We start from the raw sequence: 7614 nt of genomic DNA on the forward strand, positions 1-7614 counted from the left end.
GATATTCCGCCAATATCCCGCAGAATGGCCGATTGACGCCTCTCTTGCCTTCTACCCAAGGAACAACCACGAATTTAAAAACATGATGAGGAAAATGGCAATACGTTACTTCCCTGCTGGCAAGCAGTCAGACACGTTGCCATGGTAACCTGTAGGTTCGTTGTCGATCTGTCGGTCACTCAATGCAGAGCATGATACCCGCAGAAAAGAGTAAATTTCTCCGTCATATGAAGAGTAAGGTAAATTATGAACATAACGAAAGTTGTTTATAATGAAGAGACGTTTCACGTACGGTCCACGGAGTTTACAGAAAATCAATAGTATAAGAGAAAATGGAGGAAAACCGTTCTGGTTTTCCTATAAACCCCCGGTCTATTCAAAGATTTTAAAATGACATGCATATCGAAACCTTTCCCGGGATGAATATACTCTATATATGAAGTTTGGTTGAGATCTATCCAGCCGTTTCGACGTGATGGTGCAACAGACAAACAGACAGACAAACAGACAGACACGAAAAGTGAAAACCAGCGATTCGATCTTGAGTTGACCTAAAACGGATAAATATCTGAAAAATTGGCAAAACAAAAGAAATTACAGACAGCGGACCCCCTACAACTTTATTTATATAGATGAATAGTCAGCGCTTTGGCCTTTGGTTCAGAGGGGCTGCGTGTACGATTCTCGGTCGGTCTTGCCATTTAAACAGCTTATGATTAATTCATCTAGCTGCTTCGTCTACGTTCAAAACTTCGCACTACCAACCACCACAGAAACACGCAGTAGTGAATACGTCCTACACCGAGCGATTTGGCCGTGCGGTTAAGGGCGTGCAGCTGTGAGCTTGCATTCGGGATAGTGGGTTCGAATCCCACCGTCAGCAGCTCTGAAGATGGTTTTCCATGGTTTCCCATTTTCACACCATGCAAATGCCGGGGCTGTATCTTAGTTAAGGTTACAGCCACTAACTTCCCAATCCCAGTCCTTTCCCATCTTTCTGTCACCGAAACCTTCGATGTGTTGGCGCGACGTTAACAAAAAGAAAAAAATCCTCCACATAGGGTCATCGTCAGAAAGGGCATCCGGCCGTAAAACTGGGCCAAATTCTCAATCAAATGCCATCCCCCCAGAAAGTGGGAACAAGGCCGGGAAGGAGGAGATATCAAGTTTACATCGTATAAAATCTGTGACTACTGAGGTCGTAATCACAGTCACGAGGCTTCCAGATTTTCGCGAGAGCAGAAGCACATGGAGAGGGTACTTATTTCCGAAAATTTCTTATGCGGCTGTCGGGATTCGAATCACGCCCATCTCGGTGAGAAGCTGATGACGATATCACTCACTTAACGCTCCAAACTCCCATTGCGGATTCGTAGTACAGAGTCAACCTCCCGATCGCAAGATTATGGGTTCAAATCCGGCGGAGGTGGTTGGAGTTTTAAAGGGTTAATAACAGTCGATTCTGGTGACACAATTAGTGTTTAACCGATAATATTGAAAAACCAGGCACAGACTAACAACAGTCAAGTGGAACGTCGCATTCGACATGCAGGCAAGTCAAATGGCATCATCGTAAAATGACCGCACATGGTAGCTTATGTCGTACGAGTATTATAATAATAATAATAATAATAATAATAATAATAATAATAATAATAATAATAATAATAATAATAATAATAATAATAATATTTTACAAAAGATCAAATCTCTGTGAATGTCATCATCATCATCATCATCATCATCATCTGTTTACCCTCCAGGTTCGGTTTTTCCCTCGGACTTAGCGAGGGATCCCACCTCTACCGCCTCAAGGGCAGTGTCCTGGACCTTCATACTCTTGGTCGGGGGATACAACTGGGGAGTATGACCAGTACCTCGCCCAGGCGGCCTCACCTGCTATGCTGAACAGGGGCCTTGTGGAGGGATGGGAAGATTGGAAAGGATAGGCAAGGAAGAGGGAAGGAAGCGGCCGTGGGCTTAAGTTAGGTACCATCCCGGCATTTGTCTGGAGGAGAAGTGGGAAACCACGGAAAACCACTTCCAGGATGGCTGAGGAGGGAATCGAACCCACCTCTACTCAGTTGACCTCCCGAGGCTGAGTGGACCCCGTTCCAGCCCTCGTACCACTTTTCAAATTTCGTGGCAGAGCCGGGAATCGAATCCGGACCTCCGGAGGTGGCAGCTAATCACGCTAACCACTACACCACAGAGGCGGCTCTGCGAATGTACCGGTTCATAATTGCTCTGCTGATCTTCTTTTGCTAAGAAGTCGCTGAACTCCGCCAGGTCAAGTTTTCACCCGGAGACATCAACTCGCATGTTGCGTGGTATGAGCCTGTTTATTACCTCTTTGCAGTTACTTTTCAGGTTCCTGCTGAGGTGATGTCAGCGGTATTCTTCATCTCTCTAGCTTTCAACTTTCAATCCATCAAGCAACTGCACTTCCAAGTGATGTTTGCTGGACTCTTCCTGTCACTAACTAACCTTCTTGTTTTACATTTCTTGTTTTAAATGTTAATGTAGCTTCACCTCCCTCTCGTTTCCTCATTTATAAGGATCGCGATATTCCACGACAGTCTCCGAGAAAGACCTCCTCCTTTCTTGTGCTTTCCTGTAACCAGAATTGACTGCGTGGCCAGTGACACACTTGGTAGCATCAATCCGTCGTAATGGAACTCTTCTCCGAGGTCTTCTGGTTGAAGATCACAAGGTTCTCCAAATTTTCTTCTCCTCGAAAGGTACTGTGACCAAAGAACTGCAGTTTACGTTGAAGATAGATCGTCGTTGAAGAAACAAAACCTTGTATGTCACAATTCTCTTCTATTGTTCTTCTTAAGACTGGTCACGCCTCCCAACCGCATATGCAGTCCATGAGAACAATTTTCGTTGTGTTCATTTTCCTATGCATGTGTGTAACGGAAAATGAACTTTATCGTACCGTACTCTAGGAATGTATGTTTGCATGACGTATTTGCGCATTCCTACAGTATGATGTAATTGAGGATTAGTTTCCTTGAGACCTTCACATAGGAAAATGGATAGTAAGAGCATTGTGACATACGATGATATGTTGGTTTCTCGACTTTCAGTTGCTGTAAAACAGACACTTAAGTTTCATGTTCTGTCCACGTTATTCGTTTCCAATACCACATTTCGATTGGGCCGCGTTTTTAACAGTTGTGCTGACGTTTCAGCTCTGGAAAGGAACAAATATGAGTGTTCGAACTAACCACCTCTTCAACGATTTGCAAATGGAACGGTCCTTCCAGATGGAAGTACGTTGTAACATTCCCATCTCTGCTACTGTGATTCTGCGCTTGATTTATCTGGTATGATTTCCATTACCGATGGCTCTTGAGCCAAGGTGACTTACATGTGAAACTTGGTCTTCAATATATAGAAAATAAATTATCTTACAGTAGATTCATATGATTTTCTTTGCTACTACCACTATGTCAGAGTCTCATAGGTAACCATTTGTTCTTAAGCAACTTTTGCTTTCAGGTAACTAGCCAGGCTCCTTGGATGAACAGTCAGTGCAGTGGTCTTCGGTTCAGAGGGCCTCGGGCTCGATTCCCGGTCTGGTCGGGGATTTTAACTCTGAATCGTTTAATCCTATGGCTGGAGGATTGGCTGTTTCTGTTCATTTCAATATACATCTTCATCTAGACACATCAACCTTTTAAATACCATTGAAACACGCAGTGGTGATAACTAGAACTCAAATTTGTAGGTGCCTAAAATACATTCTCTAATATAGAATAATAGGTTCTAAAAGTATATATTTCGCAGCTCCAGCATTTCTTCTTTCTTTCTTGATCTGCTTACCCTCCAGGGTTGGCTTTTCCCTCGGACTCAGTGAGTGGACCTGGAGCGTGAGACTTTGGGTCAGAGGTTACAACTGGCGAGGATGACCAGTACGTCGCCCAGGCGGCCTCACCTGCTATGCTAAACAGGGGTCTTAGTGGGGGATGGAAAGATTTGAAGGGATAGGCAAGGAAGCAGCCGTGGCCTTAGGTTAGGTACCATCCCGGCATTAGCCTGAAGGAGAAGTGGGAAACCACGGAAAACTACTTCCAGGATGGCTGAGGTGGTAATCGAACCCACCTCTACACAGTTGACCTCTCTAGGATGAGTGGACCCCGTTCCAGCCCTCGTACCACTTTTCAAATTTCGTGGCAGAGCCAGGAATCGAACCCGGGCCTCCGTGGGTGACAGCTAATCACACTAACCACTACACCACAGAAGCGGACTAGCTCGAGTTTTACGTATTTTAATTAGCATTGATCAGTTAACACATTTTTTTTTTACTAAACTCATTATATTTATTTAGGGGAATTATAAAGCATATTTCGCTCACCTCCTTGCCGCTAACGTCACAGAAGATAAATTTTACCATCCGAAGCGAAATAGGGAAACTCCTGTAACCACTGTTTCATTTAAAGACGACTTGGAATCCGTCACTTTCAGCGCATTGCATGCACTGAACAAACAGATACATTGAAATATGCTCACAGAATGAAGTGAAGAGTTTTGTTTCCAGCTGGTCAATGGACACAATCTTCCACTTCGCAATGCGCAGACTACGGGCGTGTTTACTTCGGAAGGTTCGTAAGGACTTCCGGAGTGTGTTGTTTGCACCTTCTCGCTTTTATAATTTTGTTTGAAAAGTATTTCAAGAATATATTGTTCGAGATACTGAAAACGAGTGGGCAAATATTTTTTTTATCGGAATAAATTAAAATAATGCTTAATTGATTTAGGGGATAAAAATAGGAATATAGGCAAATATAGGTTCTAACGTCAATTTAGGCATTAGTAGGCACTGTAGGACCACCGCTTTTAATATTATTTACAAAGAACCTGAAAATATAACTTCTGTTCAGGAACAAAATATGTTTATGCCTAAAATTCGAGGTGTAGTGATTACATACCCTCAAATGGGGTTGGCGTCAGAAAGGGTATCCGGCCGTAAAACTGGCCAAAAGCCACACCCACCCTCCCACCCACCCACCCACCCACCTACACACACACGCACACACACACACACACACACACACACACACACACACACACACACACACACACACACACACACACATGCGTGACGGCCTAAGGAGAAATAGGTAAAAAACCGAGAAGGAGGTTTTTCAAGTAACTTGGTTTTCAAGTAAACATTTGCTTTTACCGAGCTCGATAGCTGCAGTCGCTTCAGTGCGGCCAGTAACCAGTATTCGGGAGATAGTAGGTTCGAACCCCATTGTCGGCAGCCCTGAAAACGGTTTTCCGTGGTTTCCCATTTTCACACCAGGCAAATGCTGGGGCTGTACCTTAATTAAGGCCACGGCCGCTTCCTTCCCACTCCTAGCCCTTTCCTGTCCCATCGTCGCCGTAAGACCTATCTGAGTCGGTGCGACGTAAAACAACTAGCAAACAAAAAAAAATATTTGCTTTTAGGTATCTTTTTTTTCGTGGAAATTTCTTCATGTGACATGTTGCACTCATATAATGTATAATTTGTTTTCAAGACACATTTCACTTTCATCTTAACTCTTTATCTTCTTGGATCTCTGTTTTCATGTATATCAATCATATCAATCAGTCACCACTGATCTGCATTTAGGGTAGTCGTCGAAGTGACAGATTCCCTATCTGTTGTTTACCTAGTCCTTTGTAGAAAAATTGCAAAGAATTTGGAAATTTATTGAACATCTCCCTTGGTAAATTATTTCAATCCCTAACTTTTGGTCTCTGCGTTGGTTTCTTCTTTTAGTGCAATTCTTATAAGTTACTACTGTGAACAGATGCTGCCATGGAGATATCACTCAACTGTAATGTATCTATTAATAGCCGTAACGAAAGGTTGACGTGATTACCTCCTACACGTCTTACACGTTATGAACAGCAAGTGTTACGATCTATGTCTGTGTGGGACGTGCTAGCTGAACTAGAGCACGAATCGGATCCCACTCAATGCGAGTGGAATTTTTGATATGAAAAGCTGCATTCCTGTGGGTAGGATTTCTCGTAAATCTGGATATCACCGAGAAAGTTGGCCACGCTGTTTGGGACACGTACCTGTGAGCTTTCACGCGGAAGATGGTGGGTCGAACTCCACATTCGGCAGCCATGAATACGGTTTTCCGTGGTTTTGCATTTTAACACCAGGCACTTTAATGAAGGCCAGAATCATTTTATTTCCAATCCTGGTCATTTCCTATGCCATCCTCGTCATACGATCTGTCTGTGTTGGTGCGACGTAAAAGAGATAGAAAAACTGGAGATTTCGTGGCTAGTAGTCACAAGATGAAGGGCCGAATTCATAGTTAACACTTATACATAAGTGGAACCCATAAGTAATAAGGGATCACTTTTAATAAGTATTCACTTATCCTGGTTTATATTTCATAGACAGCACTTAAAGCGCACACTCATTGATACAGTAAGTATCACTGGAGATGTGGCAATGCTGTATATTATGCCCATGCTTCCTGGATCGTGTAGTTTTGGCTACCGAATAGTGGGATGATCTATTGCGTTTTGTTTATCGAAGGACATCGCGCGACCGCGCGCGAAATTTTTGAGGTTAAAAGATCTTCTATATAGTAGGCCTATTTGGGTATAAGAATGGATAACAAAACAGCGAGCTGAGACGGCACCTGCAAGAACTTTTGTCGAAGTACATGCACATAATATAGAACAAGCAGACCGACGCAGCTTCTCATGAAAATATGAATGACGTGGGAAAATCTTCTTGTGGACAATGCAAACTACGAAAATGCCCAGAGTCTAATTTTTTCTTAATATAATATGTTTATAGTTATCCAGGTACTCCAACCTATACAAATATTCATCCAAATGTAGAATATCTATGGGTAGTCTTACAACGCTTTTAATAATTTGACAAATAATATATCCGTAGCCGTTACGTTGTAATTGGCCTAATTACTTCCCCAATAAAATGTAAATACTGGTAGTATGTTTTGATATGCGATGCCGTAATGTCAGAAACTTATGATATAATCCGGCAAACGATTAGTTGACTAACCTGTTATAATTAGCACAAATCAACCTTAAAATAAATGGTGGTAGTGCAACACGTTAATTTTTGTTATAACTCAGTATAGTTATTTACTATTCCATAGACCTACAGTCTTGACAACTTATCAACTTGTAACACGTTTCCATTTAATTAAGCGAAATACCGGTTAATAATAATAATAATAATAATAATAATAATGAAAAGACTGCCTCTGTGGTGTAGTGGTTAGCGTGATTAGCTGCCACCCCCGGAGGTCTGGGTTCGATTCCCAGCTCTGCCACGAAATTTGAAAAGTGGTACGAGGGTTGGAACGGGGTCCACTTAGCCTCGGGAGGTCAAATGAGTAGAGGTTGGTTCGATTCCCACCTCAGCCATCCTGGAAGTGGTTTTCTGTGGTTTCCCACTTCTCCTCCAGGCAAATGCCGGTATGGTACCTAACTTAAGGCCACGGCCGCTTCCTTCCCTCTTCCTTGCCTGTCCCATCCAATCTTCCCATCCCTCCAAAAGGCCCCTGTTCAGCATAGCAGGTGTTGTCGCCTGGGCGAGGTAGTGGTCATCCTTTGGTCTGA

This window comes from Anabrus simplex, chromosome 1 (genome assembly GCF_040414725.1).
Source record: "Anabrus simplex isolate iqAnaSimp1 chromosome 1, ASM4041472v1, whole genome shotgun sequence".
NCBI lineage: Eukaryota > Metazoa > Arthropoda > Insecta > Orthoptera > Tettigoniidae > Anabrus > Anabrus simplex.